The 20,758-nt window shown below is 32.0% G+C and overlaps 1 long non-coding RNA gene across 1 annotated transcript; it reads right to left on the bottom strand.

Annotated features, from left to right (window-relative positions):
- Positions 1–12,167: 12,167 nt before the first annotated feature.
- LOC147839408 (uncharacterized) lies at positions 12,168–19,408 on the bottom strand. The gene is made up of 2 exons (XR_015518825.1): positions 19,300–19,408; positions 12,168–13,825 (listed from the first exon to the last, which is right to left on the bottom strand). It is a non-coding gene; the product is annotated as an uncharacterized LOC147839408 (long non-coding RNA).
- Positions 19,409–20,758: the final 1,350 nt, after the last annotated feature.

Below are 20,758 nucleotides of genomic sequence, written 5' to 3'. Positions count from 1 at the left end.
CTGGAAATTTCCAGTAATCTCTCCTCACCGTCCTGGTGCAATCACCAATAAAACACTCCTTTATTACATACATTTGTGCTTGGACACTAAATAATGTTACCAAGGAGTCGTGTCTAAACATGACACAAAGTCCAAACAAGTATTTGTATTTCTCAAGAGAATAATAGGTCTGGTTTAAATCTGGGTTAATACTTCTATATGAACTATTATATAGCAAATTTGCTGTTGTTGTTTTGTTGATATCCACCAACATATGAGAATTTATTATTTATTTTATTATATGAAGAAGTTTTTCATTTATTATCTATTTTTACTTATTAGCTAATAGGAAAAGTCAAAAATAGATATTAACAACAAACCACATATACTAATATCTGAAAACATTAAAAAATAAAGATATAACGACCCCAAAATACAAGGTAGGACTAAAGAAATATGTTTATTATATTTTCCATTCTTATTTTATTTATTATTTTTATTTATTTATTTATTACTTATAATTATATGAAGAAGTTTTTTTTTTCTATTTTTACTTATTATCTATTAGGAAATGTCAAAAATGGATATTAACAACAAACCACATACACTTATATCTGAAAACATAAAAAATAATGATATAATGACCCCAAAATGTACAAGAGAGATTCTTTTCTTATTTTTTATTATATTTTTATTCATTATTTATTTATTTATTGTAACTAGAAAATCACCTTGATTCTAGCTGGTTATTAATCATAAAAAAACAAAAATGAAAAAGCAAAAGGCTAAGAAACGGGAAGTTATTTAGTTCTGAGAAAAGCTCTTGCAACATTTGCAACATGCTTTGATTTTAATTGCCCAATACTATCAAATATTTTTTTTAAAACATGGATTTTTTGTACAAAAGTTTCTAACATTTTATGAGATATATTTTTTTGATAGTCTACAGCACAAACCATCTTTATACAATAACTTGTCTAATTACCCTAACCTGCCAAGTTAAACTAATTAACCCAGTTAACCCTTTAAATGTCACTTTTAGCTGTATAGAAGTGTCTTGAAAAATATCTAGTATAATATTATTTACTGTCATCATGGCAAAGATAAAATAAATCGGTTATTATAAAGGAGTTATTAAAACTATTATGTTTGTGTTGAAAATTTTTTTATCTCCCTTACAAAGAAATTGGGGGAAAAAATAAACAGGGAGCTAATAATTCAGGGGGTTTAATAATTCTGACTTCAACTGTATGTGTTCAGCCATAGCGGACATACGTGGCCCCGTGCGAATGATCTATATCTAAAACAGTACACAGAGCTTAATATAGCAGTATATTACCCATCTTATCATCTCTTTATCATATCTGGCAGGGCAGAGTCACGTCATAGAGTTCATCGTATGAAGTCAAACAGGTGTTTAAATGCCCGCAGCCATTTTCTGTCTGGGATACATGGATACAGCTGTTATGATGTCAATATTGACCTGTTAGCTATTAATACACTAGAAGTTTCAGGAGAAGTGATTTCACTTTTCCATCTGTTACTTGTTGATTGTTGTCTGTCTGTCAACAAAAATGTGCCAAGTTTGAGTTTAGGAACAGAAAGATAACGGTGTGTAAACAGCAGAGTTTGCATTTCCCTCACTTTCTTTTTGATGCAAAGATTTTTTTTTGTTTCATTTTGACTCAACTGTCTGTATCTTTATTGTTGGTCTAATCTGATTTTCGACAAGAAAACACGGTCACGTTTTAAAAGAGAAGTCATTTGCTAAACTGTAAAAAATCATTTGATCAATTAGTCCTGACAGCATATGTTTTTAGTTCATTGTAACTTCATAAACTAAGCTAATCATGTTCTAGCTTAATTGTATAAGTTATTTAAGCTGTTTTAAGTCAGTTTAACATAATATCAGTTCAATTGACTCATGAATTTGATTCAGCTTAACAATTTAAGGCAACCAGGATTTTTTTACAGTGTGTTTCTGCATCACGGATTGATTTAAATTATATTTTAACTGATTTAAATATGTGTATATGAATACATTTGAGTGTATATTAGAATATACACTTTAAAAGATTCAAATATGTGTACATTTATATAAAGCAATAATTCGTGTAAATATAAAAATATACATGAATATTAACTATATAGCGAAATTGCTGTTGTTGTTTTGTTGATATCCATCAACATATGGGATTTTTTTTTTTAAGTTTAAAGCAATAAATACATTTGAGTAAATATTAAAACATACATTTTAACTGATTCAAATATGTGTACATATATATATGAAGCAATAGATACATTTGTGTTTTATGTACACTCTACTCTGTAAAACCCAAAAAGTTAGGGTAACTCAAACCATTTCAGAAAACCGATTGCAACAAACCATTTAAGCTCAAAAACTGAGTACTGTGAACTTACTCCATTTGAGTAAACGAGGCAATTTGAGCAAAGTAAAACCTAATAAATGAAGAGAGCTCAACCCAACTGGGTACTGTAAAACTATACTGTAAAACTTCAGCCTACTCAAACTATTTGAGGAAACCCATACAAACCATTTGATTTAAAAATCTAATGTATATGAGTACTGTGAGGTCTATAAGTTGAAGTAATGAGGTAGTAATGTAGAATTAATTAACTCATTACCTTCAACAGTGAGCTCAAAACTCTTTTCAAATGAGTCGATTTAACATTCAGTAAATTCTGAGTCAACTACACTCATTTCATTTGATAAAGTTGGCTGGGTTTTACAGTGTAAGAAATGCTGAGTTATTTAAACTAAAATTGGCCAAAACATGGACAAACTCAAACATTGAGTTTAATTTAGTCCTATAAATCTAATAAAAAAAACAACAACAACCCAGCAGCTGTGTTCTGTAACACACCCACAGTTGGGTTGAAATAACCCTGCTTTTTTAGAGTGTATATTGCTTCATATACTGTATCTATACACATATCTTTCAGTTGATTTTAGCTGTGCATCCAGTATTAATATCTTCACATCTACCATAGTGATCATTAAATTTAACACTAAATTCTTACACCATATTCTGCAATTATATTAATCCTTTGTATAATTAATGCATTGTGATATGTTCTATAATATTGGGAGCATGCTATTAAGATTACAGACGTGGACGCAAGTTCAGAATTTAATCATTAAAATGAATAGAATTACGTAGTTCTGTATGGTTGGGATTTTATCATGTCTTGCATTTGGTTTCAGTTTTATTTTGAAAAGGAATTTATGTGTTTATCTTTTACTTTTGTTTACAAGTCTTTAGTGTAATTCAACAAGCATCATAAACATCATAATTATCGAAACCAAGTATGCAAAATATGCACAAACTGTGTCTGTTCTGTTTATGGCATTTACGTTTGTCTAAAATAAAATAAAATGAAATAAAATATATTGGTGAACAATAGCAAGGCTTGTAGATTTACTAAGTACATTGTAATAAGTACAAAAGTGAAAACTTTAGAGATATAAATAAGTTTATAATAAATATTTCTTAATTGTGTCTGTACTTTATATATAAGTATATTTCGTGTAGCACTTTCTTGCAAATACAAATATGCTAGCATTTTGAGTAAGCAGAGTTTTAAGATTAAAAGAATACCAGTTGGTTGTTTTGATATTTTAAACACCTTGATTTTACACATACTTAATATAGCCATTAAAAGTATGCACATTATCTTTTGTCTATGTATGTTTTCTTTGTATCATTTAAGAATTTTTAGCACCTTTTGTAAAACAAGGACAAATACTAATACAAATATTTTATATGCTTTTTCTAGTACAACCAGCAAGACTTGTGGTTTAAGTAACACAAAATTAAAAACAATACCTACACAATATGTTGTTTTAATATTTAAAACAATTTAATTCTACACATAATCATAACAATTAATAGTTTACAAAATATGTCCTAAAATATGTTTGTTCTCTTTGTATCATTGGCTATATTTCTGTAGAATTGGACATTTATTTATTTATTTATTTATTTATTTATTTATTTATTTATTTATTTATAATGTGTGCTCAGCATAAATGAGTACACCCCTCACAGATCCATCTTTTAATGTAACATTATTTATACAATGCTTTACTATATTACATATACATTAGATCAGTCAGTACCAAAACTGGAACTACTAAAATATATAACAAAAACAAACAAACAAACAAACAAACTAATCAAAACATACAGTAAATGTTCACAGTTCAAATTAGTAGACCCGAATTATTATGTTGGGGTGAATTTTTTTTATTACAGTTTTAATAAACAGGAAAAACAAGAGGAAATAAATTATATAAAATGTAGTTAATTTTGTAGTTTGTATTATTATTATTATTATTATTATTATTATTATTATTATTATTATTATTATTATTATTATCATTAATATTATTTTGCAATAACTCATTTAACTTTATATGCAAGGCAAGTTTATTTATATAGCACATCTTGTACACAGTGACAATTCAAAGTGCTTTACATAAACAGAAATAAAACAGACAAGTATAAGAAAAAAAAAACAATTAATAAAAAATATTAAAACCAGATAAAAACTGATTAAAATGCATTAAAACAAGTTATAAATGAATGGAAAAAAAGATATAATGCATTATAATGTAAGTGTAAATATAATATAAATGTAGCTTTTATATTTATTTTGCTAAAGATGTTAGATGGCCAAACTCATATTATAATGGATATAACAGTTTAAAAAAACTGTTCTGTTTAATTGCACCATAATATTGTTTATATTCACTGAGAAAAAAAAAATAGGTGTACTCATATGCTGAGCACTGTATATATCGAATAAGCACGTTTTCAAATATTGTTTTACACTTGGGTTTCACTTTATTTGTAGGCCTGTTTTTTTCTCGTGTTTTCACGGCTCAGTTAAACCGCGCACAAAGCACTTTAATAGAAAGCACAGAGCGCGCTTTGTTTCTTTAAGACAAGCAGCAACTCGAGCTTTCTCGCCAAGAAGATGACGTCACCTTTCCGGGAAGTGGAGAAATACCGCTAGTGTTTTCTAGGCTCGGAGGTGAGAAGTCAAACAGCCTTTTCCCAAAACAACACGGGGCAAAACCGAAACGTATGTTGTTGCTGGAATAAAGAAAAGGTCGGGATCGATATTTTGATTTCCACTTTCGGTCTGACACATCATCACATTCCAGTCAATCGTTAGTCATCCAAATACGCCGCATTGCTTTGTGTAAATGACATTCAATTTACAAGCCAAATGACAGATTATAGCCTATTGTGTATTAATACACTTACTACGGGGCACATGCTCAGCATCTTCACAAAAATACCCTTGTTAGGCTAACAAGTCAGTGAAAACCCATTCAATATTAATATCTTAATTAAGAGTTTATATTTACAAAAATACTGAACTACTACCGCATATGGTCATTTTTGTATTAGTATATCTGTAGATGTATATAGCTCACACACACACACACACACACACACACACACACACACACATATATATATATATATATATATATATATATATATATATATATATATATATATATGTGTATATATATATATATATATATATATATATATATATATATATATATATATATAGGGCAGCACGGTGGCGCAGTGGGTAGCACAATCGCCAGGAAGGTCACTATTTGAGCTCCGGCTGGGTCATTTGGCATTTTCTCCTGGTGCTCCAATTTCCCGACAAGTCCAAAAACATATGGTATTGGTGAATTGGGTAGGCTAAATTGTTCGTAGTGTATGTTTGTGAATACGACTGTATGGGTGTTTCCCAGCAATGGGTTGCAGCTGGAAGGGGATCCACTGCTTAAAACATTTGCTGGATGAGTTGGCGGTTCGTTCCGCTGTGGCAACCCCAGAATAATAGAGGGACTAGCTGAAAAGTCGCAAAGAAATGAATGTGTGTGTGTGTGTACCTTGTCTTTGACTGGTAAATCACACTTTTACTGTTGTAATAATGGCTATGCGGTAAATATGATTTATTTATTAATTATTATTATTATTTATTTTTTTTTTTTTTTTTACAAATTTTGTTTACTTTTGTACAATAAACCTTTTTTGGTCTGTTTAGGTCTAGTGGTATTTTAGTGTAATAACTATAACTAAATAACAATAACCTATATTAATAATAAATAGTATATATTAAAAATATATATGCAAGTGTGTGTGTGTGTGTACAGTGTTTCAGTCCAAAAGCAAAACGAGCTCTAAATAGTTTCAGGGCTTTCCAAGACTTCCTCGATGTACCGAGTAAATAGCAGCCAATATTTCAAGTCTGACAAGATATTTTGTAGCATTTCTATTTACAGATTTTGTGGTTTACTTTCTGTATTTTTAGTGAGAGTTTCGCGTGGGCTTTGCTAATTATACATCACAATAATATTTTCCAACAGCTTCGTCAATCGATACATTCTAAAATAACGTTTTTAATTTACATTAATGGTTTCCACAGAACAGTCCTAACAGTGGAAAATGTTATTAATATTTATTAATGATGTTCTTCGCAGTAAGAAAAAAGTACCTCTTATAAGAAAGGATGATTAAAAGCTTCATGGGAAAACAAATATGCTTCTTAAATGCAAAAAAAATTACATCACTGCAAAAAAAAAAAACCCTTTGAGCATAAAGAGAAGGAACATGGACAACATTTTTAAACTTATTAACTATATAAGAGACATTTTATCAGAAATGTGCATTATCTGTCCCTTAAATTAAAACGTAAATACAGTGAATAAAAAGTAGCGTATTTCATCCCAAAAATGTCTAAAATGGACTGAGGGTTGATTTCTGTGAAATTCTGTGACACTTCACACTGTACAAACTCTACAGTCATTGTCCTTGTCCTCAGCCCAATTAAACCTACAGCTTTAATGGTTTTGTTATGCTCTAAATTGTTATTTAGAGATAAAAAAAAACTTTAGAAATAGCAAGTTTAAATTGTTATCATTCACATCAGTTGATTAAAAACATCAAATTATGAATAAATTTTACAAATAAATACTACAAATTTATATAATGCAAATAAATGTACAAGTGCTTCCATGTTTCTGTCAGTCCTTTCACATTTGCAGTAAATTTAACATAAAATGTGTGCAATACATGTTTAAGGCTCGAGAATGAGGAGAAGCTGACAGTGATCATGAATGCATTCTATCATTGAATATGATATTGTATGATTGTTTTTGTATGATTCTTTTGAGGACAACAAGCTTAAGTCAGATCCTGTCACATTGTTTATTTTTTCATTTTTTATAAATTGTAAGTTTCTGGGAGAATGTTCCATATATATAATATAAACTGTAAAAAGAATATCTGTTGCAGTTTTCCATACTTGTGATATTGTTTTCATTTGTTTATGGATTTGAATTGCGATATGGGACCTTTCATCCAACAACTTTAAACCTTAAAAAGTTGGAAAAAGTGACTTTTAATAAAATTTGTAATAGTTTAAGGCGAAGCAGTGGCGCAGTAGGTAGTGCTGCCGGCTCACAGCAAGAAGGTCACTGGGTCACTGGTTCGAGCCTCGGCTCAGTTGGCGTTTCTGTGTGGAGTTTGCATGTTCTCCCTGCGTTCGCGTGGGTTTCCTCCGGGTGCTCCGGTTTCCCCCACTGTCCAAAGAATTGGGTACAGGTGAATTGGGTAGGCTAAATTATCCGTAGTGAGTGTGTGTGTGGATGTTTCCCAGAGATGGGTTGCGGCTGGATGGCATCCGCTGCGTAAAAAAAAAACTTGCTGGATAAGTTGGCGGTTCATTGCACCGTGGCGACCCCGGATTAATAAAGGGACTAAGCCGTCAAGAAAATGAATGAATGAATGTAATAGTTTAAAATTATGTATTGTCTGAATTAGATTAGTATATTATGCAACTAAAATGTATCTAAATATTATTTCTTATACATTATATTATATCAAACCACTAAAATGTCAATTAAAGTAACTTTGTTAAATGGTTGAATTTTCAACATCAAAAGACGACAGGTGAGATCAAAATATAGCCTACCATATTGCAATTCACAAAATACAGAAATTTAGCCTAATTAAGGGATATTTTTTACAGTGTTGCACAATAAAATATAACATAATATATTACACAAATGGTTTTAAATGACTCAGCAGCAGAAGCAACTGGTCCAAATGGCATCATCAATGGGCATAGCATCACTTGCTCAGTATAAACGTTGACACTGCTTTCTCTAAATAATAGTTTGTATCGTTCCCCTCTTACATATGCGACATAGACAGCTGTAGGCCTCATAGTTATTTATAAAGTCCCAGTTAACTCAGAGTTACCTTCACACCGCCCGTACACGCTGCAGAGCAATGTGTACATGTTTACAGCGGCTGCGTCCATAGAAACGGACTCCCGCCCTAAGCTCAGGCGAAGCAGGGAAAGCCAGGATTCCCAACCCCGTCACTGGCCCGTGACCTCATTTCTCTCTCCAGCAGGCCTCCCGCGCTTTGTTATTTTTGTCGTATGTGCAAACAATGTTTAGGGTGGGGAGCAAATACCTGAAGGTCATTCCCCGCTAAACCGTAAATGCCTTATGCAATTCATAAGGAAACCAAACTGAGGCACTCTCAGAACGCGCCACATGTAATGAAACCAATTTAGCGAGGACTTCCCTTTTGTTTTTTTTGGAAAGCGTTCATTTTTTGAAACGCATTTAGAAACTTCTATGTATGGTTACATAAACTACGTCCGGAACTCTTTGCTTCCTGCAGATGTGAAAGTAAATTGCTGCTCTACATATTTGGCCTTTTCAGATGAGTAAGTATTCTTTTCTCTCATTCCACATCCAGTCAGCATCCGGCCAGTAAACCTCATTCTCATCATTCATTTCCTATTCCTGACTTCTTCACTTCAAAGAACTGGGTTAATTGGGATTCTTGACTTTTTACTGGCAGCTTCTTCTAGAACTCAAGTATGCCCAACACAAATCGACAGGATGCGAATTATTCATTGACCATTAGGTTGACTTTTTGGTAATGTTAGTTTGTGTAACGTAAATATCATTTTTGTATTTATATAAATCACATCTAATTTATTAATAAAAACCTATTTAAGCGTATTTAAGTTTTGTTGTAAGGGATATTTAGTGTATTCTACTCTACGGTATCCTCTGATTTGCTAATTTAGAAGTTACTGTTAAATTAAATGCATCTAATTTGACTTTACTTTAATGTAACAAACTCTATTTAACCCTATTTTACCAGAAAGAAACTTGAACACTTACGAATCGGTGGTCTACATCTGCAGTTTCAGATTGTTAAATTAATATTTTCCACAGTGGTATGAACCGTTTAGGGGTGATCAAATGTGCATTTTTATTATCTATTATTTTAATTATTAATATTATTAATTAATATTTTATATTATTAAAATACAGATCAGAGCAAACTTTTTCTCAGTATTAAAGGGCTGACCCAATACCTCCTGTTTTGACGTCCTTCAGAGGGGGGATCAAGCATTAATCATGGGGGTCACTCCTCCCCAAACTCCCCTGTAATTCGCACCCTGCAAATCGATCAAGCTAGTTAAATTGTTTTTACAAAAAAAGTGGATTGAACAAAAAGCAATTAAGTTTTCTCCAAACATCCGCAGCCATTGTGTTGATTCAGCTCATTTTAAATAGTTTGAGGAAGCTGCAAATATCTTGAATTTTTTTGAGTGTAGGGAAATTAAGATTTTTTTTATTGTGTTTTATTTAGTTAACAATGCAAGAAATACAGTCAAATAGTACAATAGAAAGAAGAGCAAGTATAAATACAAAAATACAAAAGGGCATATAAATAAACATCACTCATTAAACGAACAGATTAAAGAATTCACTAATTTTTTTGAGGTAGAAATACACACAAAAAATCTTGGTTGTCTCACATTTTTAACCTGAATTAAATTAATCTTATGCGTCCATTGAACTTATATTATGTTAAACTGACTTAAAACAGCTTGCGTAACTTATAAAATTAAGTTAAAACAAGATTAACTTAGTTTAATAAGTTACAACAACCTAAAACATATGCTGTCAGGACTAATTGATTATATAATTTAGAAAGTTAGAAAAAAAGGCTTCTGGTTCTTAAATTGGGGTGACACAGTGGATCAGTGGTTGGCGCTGTTGCCTTACAGCAAGTAGGTTGCTGGTTCTCTTCTGGGTCAGTTGGCATTTCTGTGTGGAGTTTGCATGTTCTCCTCCTGTTCGCGTGGGTTTCCTTCAGGTGCTTCCCCCACAGTCCGAAGACATGCGCTATAGGTGAATTGAATAAACTAAATTGGCTGTAGTGTATGAGTGTGTGTATAAATAAGAGTGTATACGGATGTTTCCCAGTACTGGGTTGCCCTTTTAAAAGTACTCATGAGTAGTGACTATTATTCTGGGAAAGGATGTCTCTACATGTAATTTGTTTGTGTGTGTGTGTAAACGTAACATTCTGTAGTGCATTTAGTTATTGCTTAAGACCATTTTGGTCATCATACAGTAAACATCCGCCATCTTCTCATTAGTGACATGCATCTAAACAGCCACTGGGTCATTGCGTGTAAGGATTTTGGACATCTTGGACACTTTTAATGCTTCCAAACAGTTTGCTGCATGTCTTGAGGTATGTCATTATGATGCAGTTTACTTTCTATGTGTGACTTGATTGGATGAAAATCGCAGGACTGATTTTTCTAATTCTCATAGACAGGAAAAAATAAAGTAGACTGCAGGTTGAAGGAAAGTAGTAAAGTAAAAGTACCTATTCAGCACTAAAAATGTACTCAAGGGAAAGTAAAAGTACACATCTTTAAAACTACTTAGCAAAAACATTTGCCAATGCCACAGACTTGTGTTTCAAATGTAAAAAAGATAAAGGTACATTCATTCATTGTTTTTGGGACTGTGACAAAATTTTGTCATTTTGGAAGAAAATACACAAGGTACTGGAAGATATTCTTGAGCTAAATTTTGATATGACCCCAGCTTTGTATTTATTGAATCTTAATGTGAGCAACCTGTTCAAAAAAAGATGCATTATTATTTACTGTCCTGGTATATTAAGCTAAAAAATGTTTTTTGCTACTTTGGTCTGCATCACAGTCTCCATCTTTCAAAATGTGAATATCACAAATTGCTACATGGCTACCATTAGAAAAACTTACCTATGACAAAAAAATCAGACATATTTTGGTCAATTTGGTCTCCCCTTTGATAATACATAAGAGAGTGCTCCTAACTCTTTTATATGGCACAAGATCCTTGTGTCCATTTACAAATTTAGTTACAACCTCCACTTAAAGACTGCTCTAAAGTGGTGTGATTTTACTTTATTTTTACCTATTTATTTTGTTTTTTTTTTATATTAATTTCTTTGTTACTTTCCATTTTGAAGACTGTAACACATTTATACATTTTGATGTTAATAATTTGTGAATGTGGGCATACAATAAAAAATAAATAGATAAATAAACTACTTAGCAAATTACAATTTCTGAGAAAAATTACTCAATTACAGTAGTTTGAGTATTTGTACTTTGCACCACTGTTGGCGATTCATGACCCCTAATGTACAGTGGAAGTCAGAATTAATAGCCACCCTGAATTATTAGCCCCGCTGATTATTTTTTCCCCAATTTCTGTTTAATGGAGAAAAGATTTATTTCAGCACATTTCTGATCACAATAGTTTTAATAACTCATTTCTAATAACTGATTTATTTTATCTTTACCATGATGACAGTGAATAATATTTGACTAGATATTTTTAAGACACTTCTATACAGCTTAAAGTGACAGTTAAAGGCTAAACTGTGTTAATTAGGTTAACTAGGCAGGTTAGGGTAAATAGGCAAGTTATTGTATAATGATGGTTTGTTCTGTAGACTATCAATATATATATATAGGTTAAAGGGGCTAATAATTTGGTTCTTAAAATGGTGTTAAAAAATTATTCACTGCTTTTATTCTTGCCAAAATAAAACAAATAAGACTTTCTCCAGTAGAAAAAAATATTATCAGACATACTGGGAAAATGTCCTTTAAAGGGGGGCTAATAACTCTGACTTCAACTGTATAAAGGGACTAAGCCGAAGGAAAATGAATGAATGAATGGATTGTAAATTTACAATTAAGTTTATAAAAGTGTTTTAATAAAATAAGAACATTAAGAAAATACATTTTAAACTATAAACACTCTGGTTTAATTTAATCAAAATTGCCAAAGTAAAGAAAAATCATTGCCAATATTCACAATTACAAAAAAACAAGAGTATTTCCACAGCAAATTAGAATAATTGGATTGCCAAAATAAATAATCTAAAGTCAGTGTTTAAATAATAAGAACATTTCAATACCTTTTTTGCGTATTTTATTAAGGAAGCATTGACTTGAAATGTACTGTATGATAGATACTTCTTCTCTTATCTTACCAGTAATTAAGTGGAATTAACTTTTCTTTCCAATCAATAACAGAAATAAATGTATTCCAATAAAAAGTACCATATGGGACTTATGCAATTCCAATAAAGCCTCCCATAAAAAAAAATCACTGCATTTACTCTTTAAGGCCGACGTCATATATCAGAAGTCATGTGACTGCCTGTAAATGATCTATCTTCCAGAGTGATATAAAATTGATACGGTGAGCGCAGAGCTGCACGAGAGGCTACGGCCAATCGGCTTGCTCGAGTGAGGTGACATCATCTGACCGCTCTGTGGTGTGACTACAGAGCGCATCACTGCAGCACAGGATTAATAGTTAATGATAATCCCTTGAGATCAGCCAATCAGAGCGCGGGAGAAGGACATGGTCAGGGCATGTCCACGGCCATCAGCTCAGTGCCAAATCACTGTCTTTAGCCTCACATAATAACAACCTGCTTGTATCTGAATCAAGGTTATTGTGTTTGTGTGGTTTTAGAGTGGTTTCAGAAAAGCTGAAATGATATAAAAGATAAAAATGCTTCTGTTTTTTGCTTCTGAAATTGTTTAAACACACATAATAGTTGTTTGTTTACATCTAAATCAAGGTAAGTGTGTGGATGTTTACTATCCCAGCTGTGTTTTAGCGTAGTAAACTGACATAAAGCATTGAAATGAGTGACATTTGCTTCAGAAAATGCCCAAGCATGCATAATAATACCATGTTATGATCTTAATTAGTGTGTATAGACTAATAATTGTGTTGCTGTCTTAAATTGTTTTAGTTAAATCAAATAAATATGAATTATTTCAACTTACTTTAGTTAAAAATTACTCAATTAAAACATCAAGTTATCGTTTTTAAGATAAAAAATGTAAAATAACATTAAAGTGAAACCTGATTTCCATATTAAAATAATTTTTGTATTTAAATTTAATTTTTTAAACATTCATTGTTTATTATTTTGTAGCACTTTGAGTCTAAGAAAAGCCTATTATAAACAAATATAATTATTCTTAAGTATTATTGTAATTATTATTGTTGTTGTTGTTTTATTTAAAACATATTTGGTCATAATTTTAGATCATATGATATATAATATAATGACACATGCTTGCTTTTATAGATGTTTCAGAACAGCTAAAATGATATAAAAGTTAAAAAATGCTTTGTTTTAGCACAGGTAAAATTATGTAAAAGATCAAAATGTTAGATATTTGCTTTTAAAAATATTCGAGCTCAAATTTCCAATTCTGCATTGATTACATTTCAGCATACTGTATATTGTTTCAAGCCCTCTTATGTGTCATAGGCAGAGTAAGTTTGGTGGAAGATTAACCTGCAGGAGCTCTCGTGATGATGAGTTCAGTGTTTGCAGTCTGACATCATGATGACTCATAGAGTAACAGGAGTCTGGAAAGGCAGGTATAAAGGCAGATGAGTCATAATCTCAGCAGCAGCAAAACAAAAACAACCTGTTCTAGCATTTCCTCATCCTTCAGCAAAAGAAAACTGCACACTCATTCAACTGAGCCTTTTATTGTTTATTTATTACTTTGAGTTTTTATATTGTAAAAGTAATGTTATACTGTATATGTACTAGTGCTGTTTAGGGTTTATATATATATATATATATATATATATATATATATATATATATATATATATATATATATATATATATATATATCACAAAGTATTCATATGAATAAATATATGAATACATTTACATATATTGGTTTTTATTGTATGTATGTATGTATGTGTGTGTGTGTGTGTGTGTATGTATATATGTACATATACACACACACACACATGCATATATATATATATATATATATATATATATATATATATATATATATATATATATATATATACATACATACATACACTCACATACATACATACATACATACATACATACAATAAAAGCCAATATATGGAAATGTATTTGCTCAATTTATTCATATGTATACTTTGTTTAAGATATAAATATCAAATTTATAAATGAGTATATATCAAAGAATTTTCAAATATGTAAAAAAAGTTTATTTTGTGACCAACATATTAAATATGTAAAATGTAAAAAATAAAAAAGAGAAAAAATGATTAGACAGATTAAAATGTGTTAAAACAGGTTATAAAAGAATTAAAAAGAAAAGAAAGATATAATAATGTGTCCTGTCGGATGTAGCACAATGCTCAATCGGTAAAGGCACAGCTAAACAGATGCGTTTTGAGCCTTGATTTGAACTATGAGGATACAGATAAAGATAATTAATATTTTTTTTTTCAATTAAGAGAACAGCAGAATCAAATTCCCCATATATTACAACAGTTACACACAGTAAGAGTATTATTGTAATTGCTTCAAAGCAATTCCTTTTATCCAGCTGATGAATTATAAATGAAATTGCTGCCAGACTAAATAGTTTGTAAGGTCTTGAAATGTAACAATATTGAAAACCTCACGGATTTGAGGAAGTATTAAATGCGCTATGGTCAATATTCAAAATAACAGCCAATCTGATTTGATGTCCATAACTTGACATTAAGCTACTGTCTGATTATAGGAAGTATTCAATATAAAAAAAGACATTGTTGTGTATTAACAAGGCAAATATTTCACTTCAGAGCATCCACAAGATCATCTTTTACTGAATAATTAATAGTGACCATTTTTGCAAATCTTGATTATTTGTTCACTCTAACCTAAATTAACTCAAACTCTTTGTGGAAACTGATTGAGGCATTTAAGTTTTGAAACAACTGGTTTGAGTACTGTAAACATATACGGAGTCATATACACATACAGTTGAAGTCAGAATTATTAGCTCCCCTGAATTATTAGCTCCCTGTTTATTTTTCCCCAATTTCTGTTTAATGGAAAGAATTTTTTCAGCACATTTGTAAACATAATAGTTAAATAACTAATTTCTAATAACAATGATTTATAATTTATTTTGATTTATTATCATAATAAATCATATTAAAATGATTTAAATAATAATAAATATTAAATATTATTATTATGATTTATTTATTTTGTCTTTACCATGATGAAAGTAAATAATATTTGACTAGAGACACTTCTATACAAGACACTTCTATACAGCTTAAAGTGACATTTAAATGCTTAACTAGGTTAATTAGGTAAACTAGGCAGGATAGGATGATTAGGCAAGTTATTGTAAAATGATGGTTTATTCTGTAGACTATGGAAAAAAATACAGCTTAAAAGGGGCTAATAATTTTGACGCTAAAATGTATTTTTTTTTTTTTTTAAAGTGCTTTATTTCTGGCCAAAATAAAACAAATAACACTTTCTCCAGAAGAAAAAATATTATCAGACATACTGTGAAAATTTCCTTGCTCTGTTAAATATCATTTGGAAAAACAAATAATAATAATAATAATAATAATAAAAATAATTTCTTACATTTATATAGCGCTTTTCTGGGCACTCAAAGCGCTTTACACAATGGGGGGAATCTCCTCAACCACCACCAGTGTGCAGCATCCACCTGGATGACGCGACGGCAGCCATTTTGCGCCAGACCGCACACCACACACCAGCTGATTGGTGGAGAGGAGACAGAGTGATGATATGCCAATCATGATATGGGGAGGGTTAGGAGGCCATGATGGACAGTGGCCAGTGGGCAGATTTGGGATTTTTAACGACCACAGAGAGTCGGGACCTCGATTTAACGTCTCATCCGAAAGACGGACAAACTTCAATTCAAATGGGGCTAATAATTCTGACTTTAACTGTATATTATTTGTGTTAATATCATACTATTTATTAGTAATATGGTATATATTACTAACAGAGGATTTGCTACTTAAACATTTTCAGTTAATTAACAAGTTCAGTTAATAGAACGAAACAACTATAAACTACTCAAATGGTTTGGTATTGCTTCTGCACTGTAAAAAGTGATGGGTTCAATCAATTTGTATAGGGACAACATAAAGGAATTAAGTTAACATCCAAATTTAAGTGGATAGAACATAAAATAACTCAATTGTTCTCCCATAAAAATCAAGATTTGTGTTGTTTCAGCTCACTTTAAATAAGTAAACAAACAGCAAATGTTATTTTTTGAGTGAAGAATTAGAGTTAACAAACATTCAGTTAGAGTTCTGCTCAATATGATCAGTTTATGCATGGCCATTACTTTTTTAATTAATTCAAAGTAACTTTTTGTTAATTATAAGTTAAACTAACTTATTTAATTCAGTGATTTTTACTGTTCACAGTTTTACAGTGTACAATATGATTTTTTGTATAACAAAATGCTAGATGTTAAAGGACCTCTGTAATGTGGAACCACCAATTCCAATAAATAACTAAATGACCAAAGTTTTTTTTGTGTTATTTTGTTCACACGGGAAGTTCTAGCCTTTTACAGAGCACTAAAAATACCCTGAAATGAACCATAAATTGCTTTGACATGCCACATTATGGAGTGTATTATCTGCAAACAAAGATAATATGTTATTCAGTCCTTTAATGATTACAAGAAGATGTTTCCCTCATATTCCTGGACTTGATGTAAACAGTTTCGGTAAAAAAATGTCATGGGGCAGAACCAAAGGTTATGTCATGTGATGAAGGGGAATTTCCTGCTGAATGATACACACTAAAGCACAGGCCATGCAGACACAGAAACAAGTCATGTGACCTGAGGTGTTGCATGTGCCAAGCGGAAAACACCCGCACGGTTATTCAGCACATTCAAACAGCTTATGCAACAACCAGTCCATTCTTATACAGCGCGCTCTATTTATAGCTCAACCCTCGTCAAACAAACAATCATACTGTATAAGCGTGACCATTGCTCCTTTTGGTGTCCTGCCCATAATCATTGACAGATTGACGTCATGTTTTTATAACGTTTGAATCACTGCATTTTTGATCTCGTTTTACTGTACCGTCAGTATCGGTGGTGGGATTAACCACATGCTGACCTAAATTTCTGTCTTCATGAAGCCTATAAGTCTATAATGTAGATGGCTTGTTTTCTACTAGCGCTTCTGCTTCGCATTGTGACGGTACTTTCACAAGACTCGTTGACCTCAGAACCCACTTCCCTCTCTTATTTACAGTACACTGATGCCACAGTAAACCCAAAGCAAAATTAACGTTCTGACATCATTTTCTCACTCTCGTGTTTTAGAAATATTTCCCAAGGGCTGTTTAACATATTTTTTGTCAACATATTTTTTTAAGTGTAATAGTTTTAATGACTAATTTGTTTGCCCTTTGCCATGATGACAGTATTTTTCCAGTTATTTTGCAAGATGCTAGTTGGGGATGGGCGATTTGGCCTACATTTAAAATCTCGATTAATTGAACATTTTAACTCGATTGCGATTAATGAATGATTTATTTATTTATGTATTTATTTTGCCCTCATAGTTCACTGATAACTTTTGTACAGTAAATGTTAACGCATTACAAATGAGAGATTTTTGAATCAAGGCATTACTTGATTTAAAAATAATTAAAGGAAACACACACTATCTACTATCAATGATTATTCATTGAACATCAACGCTGAACAACTAACTAAAATTAAAACACACATTGCCTTGAAACAAAATTAATTATTTTCACTGGGGTGTAGATTTAGGGTGGACGGAGGGGACGCGTCCCCACCAATATCCACCACCCATCGAAATGTCCCCACCTATAATTTAATCCACTTTAAAAAAAATTGGTCCGTCAACATTAACCTAAACACGCAGAAAGGGTTAAATCACATTCTATCCTCGAGTTGCACCACCCCCAAAACTCATATGGGTATTGTGACTGGCTGAGCCTTTCCCTGCTATCATGTGAGAAGCTGTGGCTGCGTTTTGATATAAGCAGCGCCAAATGCAATGGATTGTTTTTTTCCCGAGCAAGAATAAGGTGTGTTGGGTGACACACACAAGCGAGGATGGCAACCAAAAAAAAAAAAGGTGGACATAAGGTGCTTCTTTTCAATGAATATGTGAGTCACATAAACACAAGTTCTCTACTAAATGAGTCCATCATGATAATGCGGCTAATGCTTGTGTTTTCCTCTGCTGATATAGGCTAATCTGTGAATAATATGTCCTTGACAACTAACTACAGAATAAACATCTCGATCCCTTTCCCAGAGATGGGTTGCGGCTGGAAGGGCATCCGCTGCATAAGAACGTGCTGGATAAGTTAGCAGTTCATTCCACTGTGGTGACCCCGGATTAAAAAGGGACTAAGCCGAAAAGAAAATGACTGATTGAATGAGTTTATGATCCCTGCCAGTTCATCTTATCTCTCAGAGTAGCATGTCCGATTTCAGTTAAAACAATTTGTCAGAAAAAATACAGCCTGTGAATAGGCATAATCGGTGATACATGAGACATGTTATATTTGCACTATGGCTAAAATAAACAGACTTTATTAAACTCTCTCTTTATCAGTTAACAAACATTCTTTTAACAATACACTATCGGGCCTGTAGTCAGCTCATTGATAGGGGTGTTTTTTTTCAGAAAACCGAACCTTTTTGCAGTTATTCCCCTGATTTTAGTTAATTATGAGGTATAAATATTGCATTTTAGTGATATTTTAGGAACTAGGTTTTGCTGGATTATCTTGTTGCGTTGTTATCATAACCACACTTTTTGATGTAACAAAAATATTTTCAACCATTTTGTCAAATTTCTTACCATACTATTTTAATATTGTCTGAGATGGGATTGAACCAGTGATTTTTTGCATTGGAGTTGGTTGCTCTAACAGAGAGGCTAAAAACCATGGCCTCTAGCATCTGTCACTATAGCACCTTTTTGAGGTCAAAGGAGTGAGCTTTACCTGCACGGCACTTCGCTAGCTGGCCTCTACTCACCCCCTTACTTCACTCCCATCCAGGATGAGCCTCCACGTGTCACCCACTGGTCCTACTGCACACAAAGCAACAAACATCTGACCTCAAATATTCAAACAGTATAACAGCTTATAGCAGTCATACAGTACAGTGCATACGGAAAGTATTCACAGCGCTTCACCTTTTCCACATTTTTTTTTAAATGTACAGCCTTATTCAAAAATGGATTAAATGGATTTATTTCCTCAAAATTCTACACACAATATCCCATAATCACAAGGTGAAAAAGTGCAAATTTATTAAAAATAAAAAAACGGAAAAAATCACGTGTACATAAGTATTCACAGCCTTTGCCAAGAAGCTCCAAATTGAGCTCAGTTACATACTGTTTCCACTGACCCAAAGCACGCCGCCAAAAATATCAGTGGAGTGGCTTCACAACAACTCCGGTGAATGTCCTTGAGTGGCCCAGCCAGAGCCCAGACCTAAATCCTATTGATCATCTCTAAAGAGATTTTAAAATGGCTGTATATCGTCGCTTCCCATCCAACCTGATAGAGCTTGAGAGGTACTTCAAAGAGGAATGGGCAAAAAATCCCAAAGACAGGTGTGCCAAGCTTGTAGCATCATATCAAAAAGACTTGAAGCTGTTTTTGCTGCCAAAGGTGCATCAATAAAGTATTGAGCAAAGGCTGTGAATACGTATGTACATGTGATTTTACAGGTTTTTTATTTTAAATAAATTAGCAACAATTAAAAAAAAAAAAAGTTCTCACATTGTCATTATGGGGTATTGTGTGAAGAATTTTGAGGAAATCAATGAATTCAATTCATTTTGGAATAAGGCTCTAACACAAAAAAATGTGGAAAAGTGAAGTGCTGTGAATACTTTCCGGATGCACTGTGTGTTCATTTCCATTTGTAAACACTAAAGAATTTATATAGAAAAATTAAAGGGATATTTCACCCCATAACAACAATTTCTTCACCATTTGTTCACACTCAAGTGGTTCTAAACATTTATAAATTTATTTCATTCAATGAACACAAAACAAGATTTTCTGAAGAATGTTGGAAAAAAGCAGACATTGATATCCATTGTAGGAACAAAACATGTTATGGAACTTTATATTTTCAGTATATCTTCCTTCTGTTCAACAGAACAAGAAAACTCAATTAGGCTTGAAACAAGTGAAGGGTGAGTAAACGATGACAGAGTTTTAACTTTTGGGTGAACAGTACCTTTGATTGTATTTGACATATTTAATGATTTCATCTGAAAAGTTAAGTAACTAAAGGAACTATTTAGTAACTAAAGGTTACAAACTGCTTTGTAATTGCTTATTTCTTCTGTGGAAATGTCTCGGGGGTTTTGTCAATACAGTGGAATACTCAGGTTTTTCTTTCAACAAAATCTTAACAAAACAACTTCTGCTGTGTGTCCACAGAAAGTATCGTCTACAATAATAGTGTAATTGCT

The sequence above is a fragment of the Danio rerio genome, chromosome 20, assembly GCF_052040795.2.
Source record: "Danio rerio strain M-AB ecotype USA chromosome 20, GRCz13ab, whole genome shotgun sequence".
In the NCBI taxonomy this organism is placed as follows: Eukaryota; Metazoa; Chordata; class Actinopteri; order Cypriniformes; family Danionidae; genus Danio; species Danio rerio.
The sequence above is the reverse complement of the archived record's forward strand: the minus strand, read 5'-3'. Positions and strand labels throughout refer to the sequence as shown.